Genomic DNA, 22,099 nt, shown 5'->3' on the forward strand with positions numbered 1-22,099 from the left:
CATATTAAAAAAAATCATTACTAAAATTATGGGCGCGTAACAGCTACTTAAATATAATCGGACACGCTCTAATGGTTTAAGCAAAACGTATACGATTACACCCGTCTTATTTTTAGTACGTAAAATAATTAATTAATGAAAACCTTGACTGCAGAGCTCAAAGTTTAAATTATGTCTTACGAGCTACCGGACCCGGCTTCGCATGAGTAGAATAAAAACTTATATTAAAGACAAATATATACAAATTTATTAAGAACATTTTTATTTATTAAGAACGACGATTTCCAATAACTTAATAAATATATAGGAAGAAATACATAGCTAATGGTAATTATTCAAAAGTTTAATGTAAAATGATATTGTTTTTTTTTTTTTTTTTAAAGATTGAAAAATATTATGTATAAGCTAGCTTATACATAATATTTTTCAAGTAATGTAGTAATTTTAAGTATTGTAGTCCTTAGATTACAATAGCTCCCTGGAAGGAAAGAGTGGATTTTCGCTTGCTTAATTTGTTTTTATAATTAATCTCGTGCTCGGCGGCACAAGCAAAACATCCTAAAAATTCTTGATGAAATTCTGCTACCAGGATAACCCACTGTCATATTGCGGGGTGTAGAATCACGTAAAAATTATTTAGTATTTTGTATTGATATATTCATATCAGGTTATTTTATATTATAAGTTATCCACTACAGCAGCCGCTGAAAACTAACTTGGATTTGTCATACTCAAATTCGAGCATATTTCCTACGTCACAATAACGTTGAACCATAGACTAAAATTTACTTTTTATTTAAACAAAAAACTTAAATATATTTAATTTAAAAATACAATTATTTAATTTGATTAAATCCTTATTTTTATCAGATGAAGACCTTTGCGTCGCAGACACTTTCAGGTTGTATGTATAGTTTTATTTAATAAAGCCACTTTAGAATGTGCTAACTCCGTAAGCCAGCGGTATGCAATAAATCCATTCGAACAAGCAACACTCGGGTACAACTGTTCGCTTGCGGCTGCCGTACAGATGGTTATATGCTCGAAATACCAAGAACCAAGAATATACCAAACTACTAACCAAACCAAATTTCATATTTTTTGAAATTGCTAAATAAGATTAATTATTAATTTAAATAAAGCAAATAGGTAACATTTTGTATTCGATTATAAATATAGATTTAATTGCAGGTTTATTTATCGATAGATATAATAGTAATTTAGATATATTTAGACATTTAGATATATATATGTAATAAGAATATATATATGTAATAAGAAAAAATGATGTGCGAAGTATTTTACAGCTTACTCGCTGACTTTCTCGAACTCTCACAGACAACCTCTGGTCAAGTTTAGTAAGAGAACAGGTATAGGTACATTTGAAATGAACAAAAATATAAAAAATATACAAATATTTATACATATATAAAACATACTTTAAAAAACAGTAATGGCTGTACCCTTCTAATTAAGCGTAAATCTTGTGTTAGCCTAAAGGGATAAAGTCGCAGGAACTTTTACATCGCTATACGGCCCGCAAAACATTGCAGTACAGTACAGTAACAGCCTGTTAATGTTCCACTGCTGGGCTAAGGCCTCCTCTCCCCTTTGAGGAGAAGGTTGCGCTATTGACGTTTAATTACTAGTACAATATTTGTATTAGTACTATCTCTGTTTAATATATATAACTATATAAAACATTACACATAAACTATAAAGCTAAAATAAATACAAGTTATTTCAAATACATTGGTAAGATATTCCATTGATTTTCCAGTACAAATCCTTACCAGACACATTAAAACAGTGTTAATTCCTTACAACAATTCATTCCGCAATTTGTATCTATTTAGCAAGTGAGTAAAGCCTCAATAGGTGGTCGTAACAAGGATTTAACGTCTTAGTTCCCAGGAGTATGATGTCGGTTCCCTATTTCGGGAATTTTCTCGAACATTCCGGTACGAATTCCCCGTAAAGTTTTCCCGTCCCGCCTAAATGGGAATCCCATAAAACTGTTCAACTTGTTTCTGAATTTTGATAGGAGATAGATAATAAGGGAATTTATTATCCGATCAATTTAAAATTTTCAATTCATTTATGAAGTTCGGTTGTTTGATTTTATCAGCATCTAAATATTTAATTTTTTTAAATACATTTAAATTCAAACTGTTTTGTATATGCACAAATTAAAAATTATTATTTTGAATTTTAACGAGTTAAATGTCATAAGATAATATAGTAATGTGTAAGTGGCAAGATATTCATGAGAATTGATGGCCGCTCTAGATTGGCGCTCGAAATCTTACGTTTACTCGTCTGACGCTCGATGTCTCAGTTAGCAGCCGTGTAACGAGCGCTAAGATGTTTACACATAAAAAATAACTACTTCGAATGAAAGTATCTAGAGTTTATTTTTCAATTATAATTTAAGTAATGTCTAACGTACAAAGAGTGTAAATGCTACGCTCTATTCTATCATCACAAACCGATAAAGCCGTACCGGTTATGAAACTCATAATTCTACTTTACTCATAATTCCTATTAGCCCTGGCCCCGAATAACTTAAGACGGATGACATCATATTCAACAAAACTTTGCATCATCATCACGCGGAAATAATTCTCAATCGCTTACCTAACCCCGCGCGTATTACTTGCACGCAACAAATAAATAATTGTACTTTAAGCTTGTTAAATGATAATTACGAAGACGTTATAATAAAATACAATAATCTCTAAGACTTAACGAGATCATAAATAACTATTGTAATCATACAAGATGTAATTACACATATAATGTAAACAGATACGTTTTATTAGTTCGATTATTCGAGATTCAAATAAAATTACTAATCGGATTGATGTGAAATTTTTTGTGATAGGTTTTATTTTCACTGACATACGATAAAGTTAAGTTACAGCATGCGAATGTCCCACTCCTGGGCTAGCCTCCTCATCTTTTGAGGAGGGTTTGGAGTTTATTCCACCACAGTGCTTCAATGCGTTGGTCAATGTACATGTGGCAGGACATCAGTGAAATTAGACGAGCACGAGACGAATTAAAAACACAAATTAAGTACAAGAAAATTAAGCGTGGGTTCAAACCCAACCCACGATCATCGGTTAAGATCTATGCATTCTAACCACTAGGCCATCTCGGCATACATATACAAAATATATTTTTTATTATATATTTTAGTAAATATAACTACGTTAAAGTAGTCGGGAGAGAAATCTTCGGTCCGGGCGCTTTCCAACATTAACTACATCAGATAGAAAACTTTATCTAAGTTTCGTAAATCTCTAAATAAACCGTATCATCGTATACCTTATCATATTAAAACAGATACGGGTATGTTATTTTTGCTATTATTTTTAAATATAAGGAAAAAATAAACAATGACTTTAGTTTAACTTATTTGTCACCAGTATTTATCAGATATTATAAAACAAACTTTCCCAGCCGCGTCTGTACACTACAGAACTAATGTCCAAACGGTTTTCACCAATGTACGGAGTGTTTCATGAGGAAGGTTTAGGTGTATAATTCGTTCATGTTTTTATTTCATTGAAATATGACGATGATTGTTGAAGATGTAGGAAAACAAACATAAACTGGTAGCTTTACTGGCATGCACCACGTAAAGTAATATAAATAGAGTTATTAATAATATATAGATCATCAGCCATTTATAAAATAAAAATCATATTGGTATTTAACAGTTGTCATTGGAATTTGTTTTGTAATCAGGACGATAAATTTTAGATTAGTAAACGTATGAAAAAGTAAAGTAAAAAAGGCAATAGGATTATTTAATTACATATACAATTATGTCCACAGCATAAACAGACTTAACTCAACACTGATTTCATAAAGTCAGGACGGGTGGCATACACTTAAAAAAGTCTATTTTGCATATCAATGCAACGTTTATATGTATATTTACATAATATTTCAGAAAATATAATGAATGAATTAGCATAACTGCTTATTTAAATTTAATTATATTAGCCCAATGTCAGTTTTTTTTTTGTAAAATAATATTTAAAAATTGAAACGAGTTTATACAATTGAATGTTTCGACGTAATAATTCTTCAAATAGGGATTTTAACCTAGCAATAAGACAGAGTACTATAATGACTTGTACCTACTGGTATAAATCTTTATTTTAGTAATTAACTTTTACTCTTTTTATTTTTGTTTTGACATTAAATGTATTCAAGGTCACGATATGCAAAATTAAAAAAATGCAAAAAATGCAAAAATGGAGGGGGCAAGATAACTTTTTCACCACCTGAGGGGATCCGCTGAAACACGAATGGATCACAATTGATTTGTGCCGCAAATGAATATCGCAAGGACTTTTGAGTGTAAAATAACACAACCACATTTTACCCTCCCAAATGTCTCGGGTTCCTTTGTGACGGTCTCCCCCCTAGAAAAAGGCACTAATCTTTTCTGCCAGAATCACAGACGCTCTACTTCATTCATAGTATTAATACGTATGTATATAATGATAAATACCTACATAGGTATAGACTGTTTAAAGGAGTCATAAGCAGGTGAATCGTGAAGCATGATCTCGATCAACGTCGTGACACCGTTCATTAACAAGGCTGCCGATTGGTATGATATCACCAACCTACCACTCCGCCCATAGACATGTTTACTGTAGGAAATATTAACCATTCCTTACATCGCCTGGATACCACCAACCTTGGGAACTAAGATGCCTGTAGTGACTCTGGCTCACTCACCCTTTCAACCAGAACACAACAATATTAAGTATTGCTGTTTGGCGGTTATATTCACCTATTTGTAGTTTGGCATTGATGTGTTTTACTTTGTAATTAAAAAAAGCCGAGATGGCCCAGTGGTAAGAACATGTGAATCTTAACCGATGATCGTGGGTTCAAACCCGGGCAAGCACCACTGAATTTTCATGTGCTTAATTTGTGATTATAATTCATCTCGTGCTTTACGGTGAAGGAAAACATCGTGAGGAAACCTGCATGTGTCTAATTTCACTGAAATTCTGCCACATGTGTATTCCACCAACCCGCATTGGAGCAGCGTGGTGGAATAAGCTCCAAACCTTCTCCTCAAAAAGAGGAGAGGAGGCCTTTAGCCCAGCAGTGGGACATTCACAGGCTGTTACGGTTACGGTACGGTTACTTTGTAATTTATTAAATAGCTTTTCAAGTATGATTCCTACTTCTTCATATAATGTTATTTATAAATTTACGGTACTAATTTGACATTAACAAAAGACAAGGTATTATTGTTTGTTTTTAAGGGGTATAGTGAATACATTCAAATTTAACTAGAACTCGCTCCTATTTTCTCAAACTACAAAGTCGCCTTGAATATAAAAAACATATTCAATATATCATCTCACTTTCACTCACGTTCACTTTTTTAAAAATAAAAATACAAAATAAATATTAAGGTCGATTAAGAATAGAATTTTGACATATAATTGACGTAAGAAGTATTGGGTCAAAAGTGAACGAGACATCACTACTGGGGTAAAGTTTATTTGAACTTCAGTTACCCTCCGGCGTTTTCCAATATTGGTCGTCCACGCAGTAAAGAAAAATAAACTTTTCGAGTATTTTTGTGAAGACCCTAAGGCGATAAAATATTGGATTATAAAATAAGACCAATTATAGGGCTATGTTACACCTACTCTCAAATACAAAGTAAAATGTTATCTATAAATATCATCACATTTAAAAAATATTCAAACATTTTCTACAAAGCAATTAAATTGATTTGTAAATAATTTCGTTTAGAACGAGCACAATATCAAGGTCTAAAAATACAAAGATCTAAAAAAAAACCCACGTTGCGTGATATTACGGACGGATACCGATCAGCACGGACGGGCATCGTTGGAAGAGCCTTAGTGCGGTGCTTGGCTGTCCGTGTTGAGTATATCTTATGTATGACGAGCCGGTTGGCGTGGTTGGTAGATACTTGCCTTCCACGCCGAAGGTTGTGGGTTCGATCCCCACCCAGGACAGACATTTGTGTGCATGAACATGTCTGTTTGTCCTGAGTCCGGATGTAATTATCTATATAAGTATGTATTAACAAAAGAAAAGTAGTATATGTAGTATATCAGTTGTCTGGTTTCCATAGCACAAGCTCTGTACAAGCTTAATTTGGGATCAGATGGCCGTGTGTGAAAAATGTCCCAGGATATTATTATTATTATTATATATATTTGAATAATCAATACTAATACATAAAAATCAAGAGTTTGTTAGTTTGAATAAGTTAAATTCAGGCTCTTCTAGACCGATATAGAGTAGCCTATTTAACATAGCCTATATTACATTATAAACTTAATATGCGTAAAACCTGATCTAATCAGTGTTAAACTAGGCACCAATTAAACAAAGTTGGAAGGGTCGAATATGTTTTTTTTTTTATAAATTATTTTAAATTGAAATTTATCAAAGAATTTCTTTATGATGAATTGTTGTTTGCGAATTATTGAGAACATTTTTTTGTCACATATTAAGAGTTTAAGTTCAGATATTGATGTTCAAAAGTGACATGTCTATCATGTTAAATTGATAAAATTGTCATTTCTTATCGCTTGATACGATGACAGGTGCCAGGCATGTGATGTATGGCTTATTTATGATACAACGGCGTCTAGATACTGTGAGAACGATTTTAGATTCAATTCGAATAAATTAACAATAAAATCTAAAACTATATTTATTCAGTCAAATATATCAACAAAGATTATCTTGTCCATTTAATAGCTTCAAATAATTGAATTGAACGTGACATTTGCAATTACAGTTTTGCGAACGAAAAGTAAATTAAATATAATTTATTCTTGAATATAACAGTATATAAAATGGATATCAATGTGTTTACATTTGCGTAATTCCAGCTTGACCTTCGCTAGATGTTAATGCGCGAAGAGTTAACTAAACATCGTATGGTAACTTTCTGCCACTACCATCACCTGGAGAGAAAAAAATCGACTATTGGAAAGTATCCAATTCTTTAGAAAATATTCTCGTGGCTACTATCACGGACAGCAAATTTGATCCGTAACGAAATTAATTCTAATTTTAGTTTGTGACAAGCCAAGTTATTTTGCTGATGACGCAGACAAATTTCGTATTCCTTTACGTATTGCGCAATATTTAAAAATTCAGTGCCAAACTAACAATACAAGCCTTTACCGTGACGTGAAAATATTTACAATTTTCTCAGAAATATTTTAGTTGAATTATTCAAATGGTAACTCGACGATAATTGAAGGTCGGTGTATTACCTGCGATTGCGGTTTCTTATACTCAACACACGCGTATGTTAGTGGACACGCTTCGCAAGTTACTGGATAGAGGTCACAACGTACGCTTCATTTATAAGTTACAATTTTCAACAAAACAAACGCAAATGCTCTTTTAAATAGTTGAAGTCATGGCAGGCGTGACAAATAATAGCCTTTACAAAAAAAAAAATGTTTTATTAAGGTTTTTAATTGCGATCATTTATTTTTTTTATTTTGTTCGATTTTTGACAAAATTTATATACTGTTATATATCAAAAGCTTACGAGTGTACAATTTGAATCACTTTGCTAAACGAAAAGTAAAAGCTGTACCAACTAAGTACACGTGAGCAGAATTATAATATTTTTTTTATTCTGACAAATTATTTATGTGTTTAGAAATGTGGAATTAAATTTGATTCCGATATGTTTCTTTTTTGACGTAATGATGAATTATTTAAGATATAAGAAATTTAATTCAGTAGAATACTAAATTTTATAAGTTGCAATAATTTATTTTTAAAAAAGACGCAATAATTGAACTAGATAGGCGGTAACGACAATTGTTTAGCAAATGTCACGACTAATAGAGATGTTATGAGTGATGATAGACATAAAAAAAACGTAACTAACGACCTTACTGCAAAACTATGTTTAGTGGATGTTTAGTTAAACATTAATTTCTCTCTTTCTGTCATCATTAATTTGACATTTGATTGAAGAAGACACATTATTTGACTAATCACCCGAGTCAACATCCTTTTTTTGTTATGCTTTCACGTCTTAACTACTTAACCGATTAACATAAAATTTTACATATACGTTGTCGGGGGAACAGAAAAGGATATATGGAACCTAATACCTCGCCCCCCCCCCCCAAGCGCGGGCGAAGCCGCAGATGGAAACCAGTTTATAAATAAAGCTGTTAAAATTTACTACGATAAATCCTACTTCAAATGACACTCTAAAGTTAATATATAACTTGAAAAACTGTAACAAAGACCCATAAGATTGTTCCGATAAACGAAATAGTCTATTAAATAGAAACTAACTAGACGTGAGCATGGAAGTGTCACTTAGTTACTAACTAATTTACGCCAGCCTCCGATACGGACGCGGGACAGGCGTGAACCCGTAATCGCAACTCATTCTCCCAATTATAACTTCGAATATACACGAGTTCTATGGGAGACGCCAATCAATTTAATCTGTAAATTATCTTCGCGTGATATTTATCACTAAACCAATTTTATTTAATATTATGTTCAAATTACACGGTTACATGTCTAGAACGACATGGTGCTTTAAATAGGGTACTAAATGTTATTTATGTTACCTTTTCACAATAAACCGAGTACCAATTTGTACATTTTGTCTCCCTTAAGATGATTATATTTTGGAATATCAATACAGTTATTTTATGACGTGTAAAAGCGGGTACGAGTGGATAGAGATAGAGTATGTAGGAAAACAGTGCTCTGACCCCAAATAAATAGGAGAGCAAGCGAATTATGATATAATGATAGTAGTACATTGTTTATTGTTTAGTAACTTTACTCGTTTCCCAACTAGCCTACTAATAGGTCCGAACGTTAAATTTTAATATATTAACGCAAATTGTCAATAAAAATAATTTTATTCCAAATTAAAATTTATTAATTTATCAAACTTAAAGATTTTATATTTATAAGCTTTGTGTTTTAGATATATGCAGTCGCGAGTTCTGTTGCTGCAGTTTTGGAAATCTACAAATCTCTCATACAAAGTTTTGGTTTATCCGTTGTAGTTTTGCCAGCGTTCGCCAGAAATGCGCCCGGACCAACGATTTCCTCTCCAACTACGATGACACAATAACAATATATTTTAAAATAAAAGCCGAGATGGCCTAGTGGTTAAAACACGTGACTCTTAACCGATGATGCCTGCCCGGGTTTGAACCGAGGGTTCAAACTGCACCACTGAATTTTCATGTGCTTAATTTGTGATTATAATTCATCTCGTGCTTGACGGTGAAGGAAAACATCGTGAGGCAACCTACATGTGTCTAATTTCCTTGAAATTCTTCTCCTCAAAAAAGGAGAGGAGGCCTTAGCCCAGCAGTGGGACATTAAAAGGCTCATACTTAAAATAAAAATGTGTTATAAAACTTTGAAATTATTATTTCTCTTAGATAACGAATAGTGTAATCCTGTTTTAATCTTATTTGCTAAATAATTATACTCTTTTTTTTTAATAAACAGCATTATGTAAGAAAATCAAACTAAACATACGAATTGAAGGCTAAATTCAGTGTATGTATACGTTCGCTTCAGACCGTAAACCTGTGTTGATCTTATTACTTCAAACAGTCAAGGATTATATTCAAGAGCTCGCTAATTATAGAGTTAACCTTCTTAACAACGCCGATCCTATTTAAACAATCCGAAACTTGAGACAGTATAACATCCGCTTAACAAACTATACACCTCAACAAACCCAAGCAGAGCTTTAAGATCAGGTATAGGAAATATATAAGCCCTAGGAGATTTTTAGTGTATACATCTATACTAAAGTTGTAAATGCGATAGTTACACTGTACGTAACGTTTTCACGGTTAAGCCACTGAACCGATTTTGATGAAATTTGTTATGAGGCAAGCTTGAACCCCAAGGACGGACAAAGGGTACTTTTTTATACCTTCACTCTTTTCCCTAACACGCAGGTTAAGCCAGTGGCCAAAACTAGTATACAATACTGATAACTCCTCGTTTGTTCATTAAAGATCATGAAGCCCTGGCTTCGAACTTCGGGTTAACAATATATTAATAACAACAATATATATATATATATATATATATTTTGTTGTTTATATATATATATAGGTTTTGGGTTTTTTCTTTCAAGAAATTCACAAATCAACGATCGGACTATAATAGTAAGGGAATGAAGATGAAGAATGAATGATTGCAAACATACGCCTGCACAATATTATCTTCTTGAGAAAAGCCACCGTGACCGATATCGGTGACTAACAAAAAAAAAATATGGAATCTTTTTTTATTATATATTATAGAAAATGAAAAATACTTAACCATATTTTATTCTTACAGACTCTTTCTGTCTGCGAGAACAGCGAGACGCTAAGAATTTTAAATTTTCAATAAAACTTTACGGCGACTCCGCCTGAATTACGTAGTTTAAGCAGGACAAGTGCTACTTCAAACTTACACCGTAAAAAGTCTGCAGTTGTGACAAGTATTATAATATCACAATTGACGCACCTAATTTATCCCCTTTTTTAAACCGACGAAAATAAGATAAAATTCCCAATTTTTCTGAATATTTATGGGTATAGCGAATATTCTATTTGATTACAACTTTTTTGTTTATAAGCCGACTTTAGTATGATTCTTTTTGCGTTGTTTCGGTAGCTTTGAGGCTCGATTTCATTAAAACATACATTGTTAAGTTTTACTTAATTTTATTTAGACATTTTTATTTTTATTTTCTGGACAATATTTTTACGTAGTATAGGACAAGATGCATTTCTGCGAAAAAAAGAACCTCTTAAAAAAACAAGTTATAACTTCGTGAAGGACATTGTGACCGCCAAACTATTTTCGAATAATATTTACACTCGTATTGTTTTCTTTGCTTAAAACCGTGTCAAAGTATAGCCCACGGGGATTGTCTCGCGAATGTTCTAACAAAACGTTGTTTCGTCGGCTATGGCTTTGCGAATAAATGCGATCTGAATATATTATCAAGCGCATTACGTTCGACTGGCTGGAGACGTATCTACACCAGTGTACAGAATTCAGTTGCCCACTTTTGCAACTTCATTCTCACAAGGTTCCTATTGTATCGTATCGTACATCATTATATGCACACTATGGATGTACTCAGCTTTATTGTAATATTTATATGTATTGTTTTATCTTTAAAGACATATTTTGTTATATTTTTAAACCACAATAGCTGCATGGTATGGACTTTGTAAATTAAACCTTTACTTAAATTTTAAGTATTCAATAAAAATATAATCTACGAGCTTCCGCCGCTGTCCTCGTGTGTCAAGGGATGGGGCAGGTGTTCGCCTATGTTTTAAGTCCGGTTATGAATTAGCTCTGTACTTAATTTCATTCAAATTCGTTCAGTGTTTATTGCGTAAAAGAGTAACAAATATCTCTTCGCCTTTATAATATAGAATTGTTTTTACAGTTCTAACAATGGTCTCTTTGATCGTTCTACGGTTTTGACAATTTCTTGGTTGCGTTATATATACTTTTGGAAGACAAGTTACCTAGCTTCGCTTGTTAGTGACAGCAGTAATTAATTACTGTTCGACCTCCCCGTCGCTGCACGAATGAAGTTAACTAAGCATGGATAGCTGCCCTCGTATAATTTTGATATTTGACGTGACTGTAGACTACAGATGGAGTGTCTGCCAATACCAATAGGCGCCGGGTTAGATGTAAATTTAACTTAATTATTATAATTATTATTAATTACAAAAATACATTAAAAGATAAAGCTTTAAAATTATTATCAGGGAGTGTTTATAATTGTTTTAGTTTTTTAATCTTAAGTTATTATTATTAGTAAATTTAAGTTATTAATAAAATCACTATTAATAGGATAATTAAAAGGAAAATTATTGAATTAATAAGTAGTTTTTTTTTTGCGGTTTGTTTGCATTTAATGTTCCGCTCATAATAATAAATTTCTTATTTTATGTTAATTCAAAGAAAATATTTATTAAGACTAGAACCTCATTATTGGCCAAGTAAGAATGACCTTCCTCTCGTCATTGTTATTATGTGATTAACAAAGAAAAAACGAATACTTAAAGGTCAGTAATATATCATTATATAAGTATTATATTATAATAAACGGGTAAATTAAATTAAAATCATACAGAATGACTTTTAATTTTAAAATAAGGAAATATAGTTATTCATATAAAAATATTATGGTAAATAAGATTAAGTAAAACAAATAGTATTTATCTATACATACATACTTAAAGATTTACTATTTGCGCGTTCAATTTGCAGAATCTTTTATAGTTCACTTCTTTTTAATACTAGTATGGTACTAAATATCCATATCGATCGATGACATCAAGATATAAATTCGTCTGTTTGTACCGCCGGGAATCGTCAGACGAGCCCAGATCCGGTTGTTATGCTCAATCGAAACAACTATTTTTATTACTCGATGTTGGCATAAATAAAATATATTTTTAATCGACGTTAGCAGTGGTATATCCGTTCACATGATTATGTAATGTTCATATAAAATTTACTATATATTAAACATTATATGTGTAATTATTAAATATAATGTTTTTAATATACATATGTTATAGGGAATTTCTTCTTTTTAACAAGCTGTTCAACTTTACCTATTAGTATGTGTAAGACAAATTTCACAAGTGAATTTTAAACCAGTTCCATTAAAGCGATTAAGCCGAAATTTTTGCAGACTTACCGAGCTGGTGACAGCACAATATAACGCTTAATTTTATTATTTTTATAAGAAGTTAATAATGAGGTATTATAATATGTTGAAATAGTTACTAAAAATTAATTGTAAAAAAAATTAACACACAATCGTAAGCATCAATTAGTTCCAAGTAATTAATAACCTCCTTCAACTTGCGGCCTTCATAAACGCTTATAATTAATTAGGTAACTAAATCTATATTTAGTTACCTAATTAATGGTACTATTACCATCAAATTGTATAATGACTAAAAAAAATTGCAAAGGAAAATATGTGTATTATAGATAAAAATAATTAAATCGTGAAGGTTTTCCTTGTACTTTTAAATACCGGAATCTCAATAAGGGTTCGAAGTACCCTTAGTCAATCAACAATGTATTTATTAAAACAAGACATTTATTAATGAAAGAAAAAAAGTTACTTAAATACTACGTCATCAAAATATATTCGTAATTAATTTTTTTGTGAAATCAATCTTTTTTAAATCATTATAGACCACCATAAATGCGTGGCTCCATTGATTCTAAGCCAAGTTAAGCCAAAGTTATGTCAAAATATTTCTTCAATATTTCTGTGTTGTCCTTGGTTATTGACAGTCAGAAATGACAGCATAACCGGCGAAATAAACAGCAGCATTTTCTATTTATCTCAAAGGTCATGTTTATGTTTTACAATAAGGTAAACACTAATATTTCAGTTTGTAATGATACTGGCTTATTCAACTGTCGACCCGGTATACAGAGAAGATGTTTTGCGATAGATACATAGACGAATTGTTGTTCCTATCCAGACGATCCTGCAGTCTTACCCGGTTAAAATTATGCTTACAAACGTACAATCATTCGGTATGTTAATTTACTTTAAAAGTTCATTATTTTATAATAAATTTCCGCAAAAATGCAACCGTAACCGTAACCGTAACAGCCTGTGAATGTCCCACTGCTGGGCTAAAGGCCTCCTCTCCTCTTTTTGAGGAGAAGGTTTGGAGCTTATTCCACCACGCTGCTCCAATGCGGGTTGGTGGAATACACATGTGGCAGAATTTCAGTGAAATTAGACACATGCAGGTTTCCTCACGATGTTTTCCTTCACCGTAAAGCACGAGATGAATTATAATCACAAATTAAGCACATGAAAATTCAGTGGTGCTTGCCCGGGTTTGAACCCACGATCATCGGTTAAGATTCACGCGTTCTTACCACTGTGCCCAAAGGTCAATAAATTTATATAATACAATTAATTCCAATGGATTTCTAACATAAGTGCTTACAAACTACAGAAACGTTTCTTTTAGTGTTCGACCCTAAATATTTTCCACGGAATTATTCTGAAATAACTTTTGTAAGCTTTCTATTTAGTTAGTTTCTTAGATGTGTATATTATCGTGTAAGTCATTGTTTCAATTCAACTTGGACTTTTTCTTTAAGTATTATTTCTTATCTTATATATTTGTTTAGCTATCATATTTCACTTAATATTTCAAAACAAGAAATATTGTTAACCATAGGTGAATCATAGGGAAGAGCACCTATGTATCAAATACAGTCTGTATTATCAGTAAAATGACTTTGTTAGATTAAGCATTATATTAATTATATTTCTTTATTTATATATCGCAAATTAAAAATTATTCCATTATATTCTTATTCATCGTTCGTTATCTTAAAGATATGTACAAAGGTGCTTAGTAAGTGACGACTAATATTAAGTTAAATAGCTAAGTGTTACGTTACTATTTGACCTCGCAGGTGAACGTATATTTTTCAAGCATCTCAAACATATAGCATAGTCATTAATATGTTTGCGAATATATTACGTAAAGCAATATGTTGAATAATTAAATCTATACATGTAATACTTCTTGTACATAACATTATAAACATGACATTATTTTAATTGTGAACAAAACTTTGTACTGAGATTGTTCGACAATTTTTTTATAAGATTTGTGTGATTTGTTTGTCTATGTATCCACAAAAGAATTATCAATGTAAAGTTTTGACCTTATGTCATAATATAAATAGGTTTCCAAGTATAAAATATACGAAAGCACGGCACACGAATACACAAACTCTGCTTTAGTTAAACTCTAGATATTATTTATGTGCAATCATAAATGCTATAAAGAATAGAATATTTTTTAATGTAAATTTATAATATATTTCAAACAAATCGACATTGAAGGTCGATTGCATTTTTTTTATTTAAAGGTTAAAAAAGCTTAAAGTTATAATTAAATTTAAAACAAACAAGGTCTTACGAGTTTTATTTATATAAGTAAATAATACAATATGTTTCTATTATATTAAATACTACGAAGAAATATTTTTGAATTTATTTTTAAAAAATACAAAGAATTTCAAACTAAGTAAATTTATCCAATGAAACAATATTTAAATAAAAAAAAAAATTAATTACCAGCACTGTCAATTATTATAAAAACAACAGATTCACGAACTGGATAAGTTCAACAAAACGATGGTTATGTACTAAATATTAGCCAACAGTTTTAAAGACGATAGAGATTGCAAGCGCAGGGCCTTCAAATATTTGCCATCATTAAGTGTCAGCCTGGCAGATAGTTCATTAACCCAAAACCCTACGACTCTGAGCCTTGTTTCAACATCTTAGTGCTTAAGCATTATCTCAGATTCGAGTTTTCGTGTAAAAAACTTGACTAACTTTCAAAAGGCAAATTAAAATATATTTTTTAAACTTTTTTGTACAAAACAAAAAGCTACGCAGTTTGATAGTTTGTTTTTTTTACATTTAAGACAATACTTCTTATACTATGTATGTGCGTTTCTGTTAATTATCTTGACATTTTCTAGAGTCTGTTTGGTTGTGCTCGTGTACACAGGACCTTGTTTCTATTTGCTCATTCCATTACATCTCGTATTGCGTTTCATAATTATTTGTTAGCTCTTGACGAAACCACCTTTATTTAATAGCTTAGCGAATTTCCTTAAACTGTCATTGGTCAAAATTTCAATAAACTAAAACCTTATTCGTTCAGATAAAATTTTATGTGATCTTCGTACTACAAATCATTGTCATTAAATTCATAGTTAATCGTCAGTGGCTTTGCTGTCGTGGATTTTGTCGTTTCTTTATTTAAAGTACTGGTGGTAGGGCTTTGTGCAAGCTCGTCTGGGTAGGTACCACCCATTCATCAGATATTCTACCGCAAAACAGCAATACTGGATATTGTTGTGTTCCGGTTTGAAGGGTGAGTGAGCCAGTGTAATTACAGGCACAAGGGACATTAAATCTTAGTTCCCAAGGTTGCTGGCGCATTGGCTATAAGCGATGGTTGACATTTCTTACAATGCCAATGTTTAAAAGCGTTTGGTGACCACTTACCATCAGGTGGCCCATATGCTCGTCCACCTTCCTATTCTATAAAAAAAAAAAGTACCAATATTAATATTTCAGTTATAAATTTGGCAACGCCTTTCTTTGTCGCACTTCCAAAAAATGGAATTCCTTACCAGCTCACGTGTTCCCCTCCTCTTACAACCCGGGTTCCTTCAAACGAGGCGTGAAGAGGCATCTTGCGGGCCGGCAAGGCGGGGACGGCTAGTACAGAACATTCTTCCCGACTGTACTGGCCGTCGTCGCGTTTGGACTCTACTACCACTTACTATCAGGTGGAGTAGTCATTTGCCATCCCGGCGCATATAAAAAAAATAAAAAAATAGCAAGATAGCTTCGGCATAACTTCGTCAAATTGAAATAAGTAGTATCGATTAAATATAATTATCAAAAAAATTATATTTACCGTTTAATTAAAATAAACTGAAAAATTCAAATTCTACCTTGACATTTTATCTCTTTTATATTATTTCCAGATATTTGTAAAGTCAATTTGAATTAAAATACTATATATGATTTTAGTTAATTACGCTTATACAGGTGACACTTATGCCGATGTGTGTAGATGATACCTTAATTATTATATATTTACGATATTTACGTATTTATGTTAATTAAATACCTTTTAGGAGAAGAGAACATAATAGCAGCCGAAAGAAAATCGTGGTCAACAATGATCACATACATAGCAGCCTTATTTATTTTAAACATTATATGTAATTAACTTATTGATTTAATTTTTTCAACTTAAAATCCTGCTATGTATGCAAAATTACATGATTATCGGTTGAGTAGTTAAGACATGACAGCGTAACAAACAAACGAACTCAAAGTTAGTTAAGCAAGCTTGAAGACCAAACTCCTAACACGTGGGCGAAGCCAAGGGCGAAAACAAGTATTTTATATACATATATGTTAAAATGTGTGCTTGAAAGTTATAGTATTTTTTATGAGCAGTAACTATGCGTGCAATGCTTTTCAATGTACGGCCTTCCTGTTGTTTCTTTGCAATTTTCTAACCCTAAGGTATACTGGAAAAACATGTTATTAAGCAATAAGCATTATTGTACAAACTTTATTATGATAAGTACGTTTGCATATAACTTAAAGCAAACATTATAATGGAATTTAGATTAACCAAATCAGTAAAAACATATTTAAACGCGGATGAAGCTGAAATAAGCTAATATTTTATATTACTTATAATAATTATGTTCCGGTTAACGCAGCGAAGCGAGTTTTATTTAGCGTTTAACAAAATAACTGAAAGCAAGATTGGATCAAGTTGTTGTTAAATATAATTAATATTAAAATAAAATTTATGTTATCTGAAAATGATACTTAAAATATATTTATAGTTTGTGTTTTAAGCATATGCACCGTTACTTTTTAGGATTTCATACTCTCAAATTCGTATTATACGTATTTAATTTTCTTGCCTGCTCAGTGTACTTCCAAAACGAAGCGTGCAATTAAGATAACTAAGACAAATTGGGAAAATATATTTCGTCTGATATGTAACCACTGCCAAACTTTTGAACTTCGGGCTGCTGAGAATATCTTTTCATTGGCCCAACCCCAGGTTCGAAATCATCACCTTAGAAAATACAGCCTTTTAGGCTGTCAAATTATTGAAAAAGATATGTATTTAATAAAATATATTTAGATTTTATAAAAAAACACAATCCATAAATTATAGTACATTCGTTTTTGGCATTAAAATGGAACTGTTCGATTCATTTAAAAAAATATATGTTGCTTACTTTATGTAACTCAAATAAGGCGTCGAAATATATAATTTTGAAAACAGTAGCGTCCGATAAAAGCTTGACTTGCTAATGGGTTTTAATGGTAAGCGTGAGTTTAAATTAATTAATCGGCTTCAATTTAGTGGTATGAGATTTTAAAACAATAACGTACTGAAATCCACTAAAAGCATGTCATACCTATCATTGTATTTGTTTAAAAAATATTATTTACATAGAATACATAATTTAATGAATTTAATATCCTATTTACTTGGCATTGCAGATCTATCCTTGCATCACATGATTTGTAAAAAAAAACAGAAGAATATCCATTTATATACGAGTACATCGCGCACACTCAATCGTTAATAATTTATACGCAAGGTAAGTTTCTTTATAACCTCATATTTATGTACAAGTAGATATTTAAAATTAATATACCAAGTTGATACCTGGATTGAGGAATTATTAGTTTCCATTACTGTAAAAACATTTTTACTTTGCCGCTTTGAAGTGCAGCCATTGGAAGTCGTTACAGTAGTCTATTTTGAAATGATTAAAATGTGGAGTACGATGGGGATAAACAACAATAGCAGTGTTACGACCTTAACCGCTCCAAACCAAAGATACAACTGAATTTGAAATAGTTTGTTTAAAATAAAGTAAAATAGATGATATAGATATAGGTTCGATACACTTGAAATTTAGAATTGATAAGTGAGTTTTGAAGGATTGGGTTTTTTACTGTAAATTTATAGAAAATGGCGACATAACTGTGTATTGCGATAAACATCGTTTCAGTTGAACGTTGCTTTCGGCGTATATATCGTTTGATTTCCGCCTTACTCACTAAAACGACAAAAATGTCGTCGAAAATGTTTTCGAATATTTAAATATTTCTAGTTGTTACTATTTTGTTGACTCTTTACTTTTTTTATTTGTGAAACTCTTAGCAGAAGTTATAAAGACTTTTTGGTAAAAACATTGTAATCACTGTCAATAATGTTTTATTATATTTAAAGAAAAAAAAACTAATATTTCATTAAGATAATTCAATAGGAAATGTAACATCATAAGTAATTTTTACTTATATATTAAATCATTTCATCGCATAAACGAACTATTTTAAATTTTTCTCCCCTTTGAAGGCGTTGAAGTCGTGCTCTGAAGTTAGTGGGAGCCCCACCAGTGTAATTACAGGCACAAGTGGCGACGCATCTCAGATCTTACTCGGATTGACGATTATCACTAGAATTGTCGTTGCCATATGAAGGAGTTTATACTTACCATTAAGCAACCAGTCTTTGTGTTCGTGCAGTTGATTTCAGTAAAAAAATAATATATATTTATATATACAACAAAGACGCTATTTCAATACTAATTGAATAATTAATACTACGATGTTCTTCAAAACTGAATCCAATTAATATTGACAGCGTTAAATTCTATACAACTAAGCGTATTAAGAATCGGTACAAAGTCAAAATCTTATAGGATTGTGCTATTTACTAATTAGCTTCAAAGAAATTCGACTACTGATCTAAGTTTCTTTATTACATTAACAAATGCGTGTACCATGTGGGTCGGATATAAGAAATAGTATTGTTTCGATGTACACTCTAATATAGACCTTGTGGTTTAAATTTTAAACGCTAAAACAGCAGTTTTGTGGAAGGTAGGATGTGATTGACCGTACCTTCGCCGCTTCGTTGCCCAGAATAATGAAATTACTGGACAGCGCCGGATTCACCAAGTATGTTACCTTAGTTTCGGTTTTTTCAAGGCGAAGGTTACTAAACAATTGCTGGCCGCGAAACAATTGAATATGGAATAGATTTTAATCGAAATAATATTACGCATATATTATAATGTAATAAAAGTTATCGCTCTTGGTAGTTACTTAAAATTACTACAACTGCTGAAGCAATAAAAAGTTCCCTACCTCCTCAAATCCAAGTACACGCACCAATAAATATAATTGTATAGTAAGTATTAAAACACTAAATTAATCTCTATTAAAAAAAAAAAAAACTAAAATCGCTGAGGCAAATTCGAATGAAGTTTAAAATAACAACAGTAAAAAATATACCATCACGTAAATGGACCTTACCAGCTTTGGTTTAAAAATATTTTTCGTTTAATTTGTGTATGTGCGAGTGAGATGCAAAATCGCGGAACGATATTATGATGTCATGCAAGAATCAGGAGTCAGATTCAAAGAACAAACAACTAGTTATACTTATAGACTAAAAAGTTTAAAATAAAATCTTGATATACACAGCCAATGGAATTATTATAAGCACTAACACTTTAAGCACTATTTATGAAATGATTTTCTCGCTTACCTTAGAAGAAGACAACCGTGCGCGCGCAGTAAAAACACCGAAATCCCACAGGAGAACGTTTAACTTAATTTGAATCCAAAAAAACTAAGAAATTAACTGAACACCGTATTCTTTATTTGTATTGAATACACTTGGGAATTTCGTATTAATAATGCACTAAAAGCCGGCACTTAACCACACGACACAAGTTTGTTTATAAAATTACGAGCCACTTATTAATAATTTTTGAGGACCCTACTGCGCATGTCCGTGAAACACGCGCCTCTTTCAAATAAGGTTATGTTGTAAGTTACAAACACTTCAAGACACTAAAAACACTTTCAAAGTTTCTGAGCAGAATCCTATTGGAACCAATCCGTGTGATCCTTTTGTTAGTACGAACTTTATCACCTAGTTATCACTTTAACTAGGTTCTTACAACAAGTCCAGAAATACTGGAAACTTCAACAATGTAAACACACTTTTTTGACGACTCGCCGGCTCTACCTGCGGCAAATGAAGGCCGTATACGTTATAAACACTTGTAAACTCCGGTAATAATTCAATTCCACACGTGACACTGTCAAAATAAAATAATGCTAAGCAGCTTAACATCAAAAAATCACTCAACGACGAAACTTTACACTTTAGTTTTGATAGTCTGAGCGACAAATTAAACGAATAGAAAAGAAAATAAACGAAGAATACTAAAGTCGGCGACTGTAAAGCCGAGCGTCCGACACTCCTGCTGAGCGCTGTACTAAACGCGAGAGGCCACACGACCCGCCCCTCCCCGCGACCGGCTCTTATCCCGCCCGCGCCCTGCGACCCGCGCCCAGACGTCGTATGAAAAATATAAGCAATTTAAAAAAAAGTAAAGTGCATAGGGGAGAAGAGTCCTGTGGATACAAAACTTTAGATTTGATTGAGTTTGTCTTAATGATTCGTAAAGCGAATAACGATGCGGAAAACGGGCGAGACGCTGGCGGCGGCGAGCTAAGGCATTCAATTAATCTGACAACACGTGCGTGATGCACTAAGCGGAGGGTTCCGCACAACACGGAGGACAAGCTTTAGTAATCCGGTTTTAGGGATAAATTGAAATTATTTTTTGATATCAATTACTATTTAATGTAGCTTTGTGTCTTAGTTTATATAAAAATGTTCGTGAAGATATTAGGTAACTATGTATATTATAATTAAATTTTATTTATGAATATATTCAATTTTAATTTTATATTATATAGGTATATAACACATACGTACCTAGATAATATAACCTATTATAATTCATATTTCCTTACTAATTTAATAAATGTGAAAATGTATTTTTTTTAACATTTAGTATATTTTTTATAGGCTCGTGGCTGGATATGAGGCCGCAGATCCTGAGGTTTTGGGTTGACCCCAGGTCAGGCTGATAAAAACTTACCGGTTTTTTTGTTTCTGTCGAAAATTCAGACCCGGAGTCTGGAAGTTGGAAGTTTCGTCCTGCGCCTAAGATATTACCGGTTGTGTTAGATTTACCGTCTCAGCGAATTATGAGAGTGACGGAATAGAAAGTGCATCTGTGTGTGTGCACGCTCTCGTGCACTATTACATATATATCCTGTGCAGTTGGTTAGTCTCCCTTATAATTGGCCGCCATGACCGAAATCGGTCAAAAGATGTATTATTAGATTTTAAAAGACTAACTAAATTTATAATGTTTGTTAAAATTTACCAATCGTTAATAATATTAATGTGTAATTTTTATTATTTTACTTACTTAATGAATAACTTACTTAATGACATATGTTAGTTAATTAATTCAATTAATGTACATTTGCAGCAAATTATTGTTATAAAAATTTAATTCG

The 22,099-nt window shown here is 31.9% G+C and overlaps 1 protein-coding gene across 7 annotated transcripts in view; it reads right to left on the bottom strand.

Moving 5' to 3' along the window:
• Positions 1 to 20,985, bottom strand: part of LOC126768786 (polypyrimidine tract-binding protein 1) — a 462,213-nt gene extending 441,228 nt beyond the window's left edge. For all 7 annotated transcript variants that reach the window (XM_050487100.1, XM_050487107.1, XM_050487104.1 and 4 more), the window contains exon 1: positions 20,262 to 20,985. The gene's annotated coding sequence lies outside the window, so the exon portion shown is untranslated. The remainder of the gene's footprint in view (positions 1 to 20,261) is intronic.
• Between the last annotated feature and the right edge of the window lie 1,114 nt (positions 20,986 to 22,099).

The sequence above is a fragment of the Nymphalis io genome, chromosome 5, assembly GCF_905147045.1.
Source record: "Nymphalis io chromosome 5, ilAglIoxx1.1, whole genome shotgun sequence".
NCBI classification, from domain to species: domain Eukaryota; kingdom Metazoa; phylum Arthropoda; class Insecta; order Lepidoptera; family Nymphalidae; genus Nymphalis; species Nymphalis io.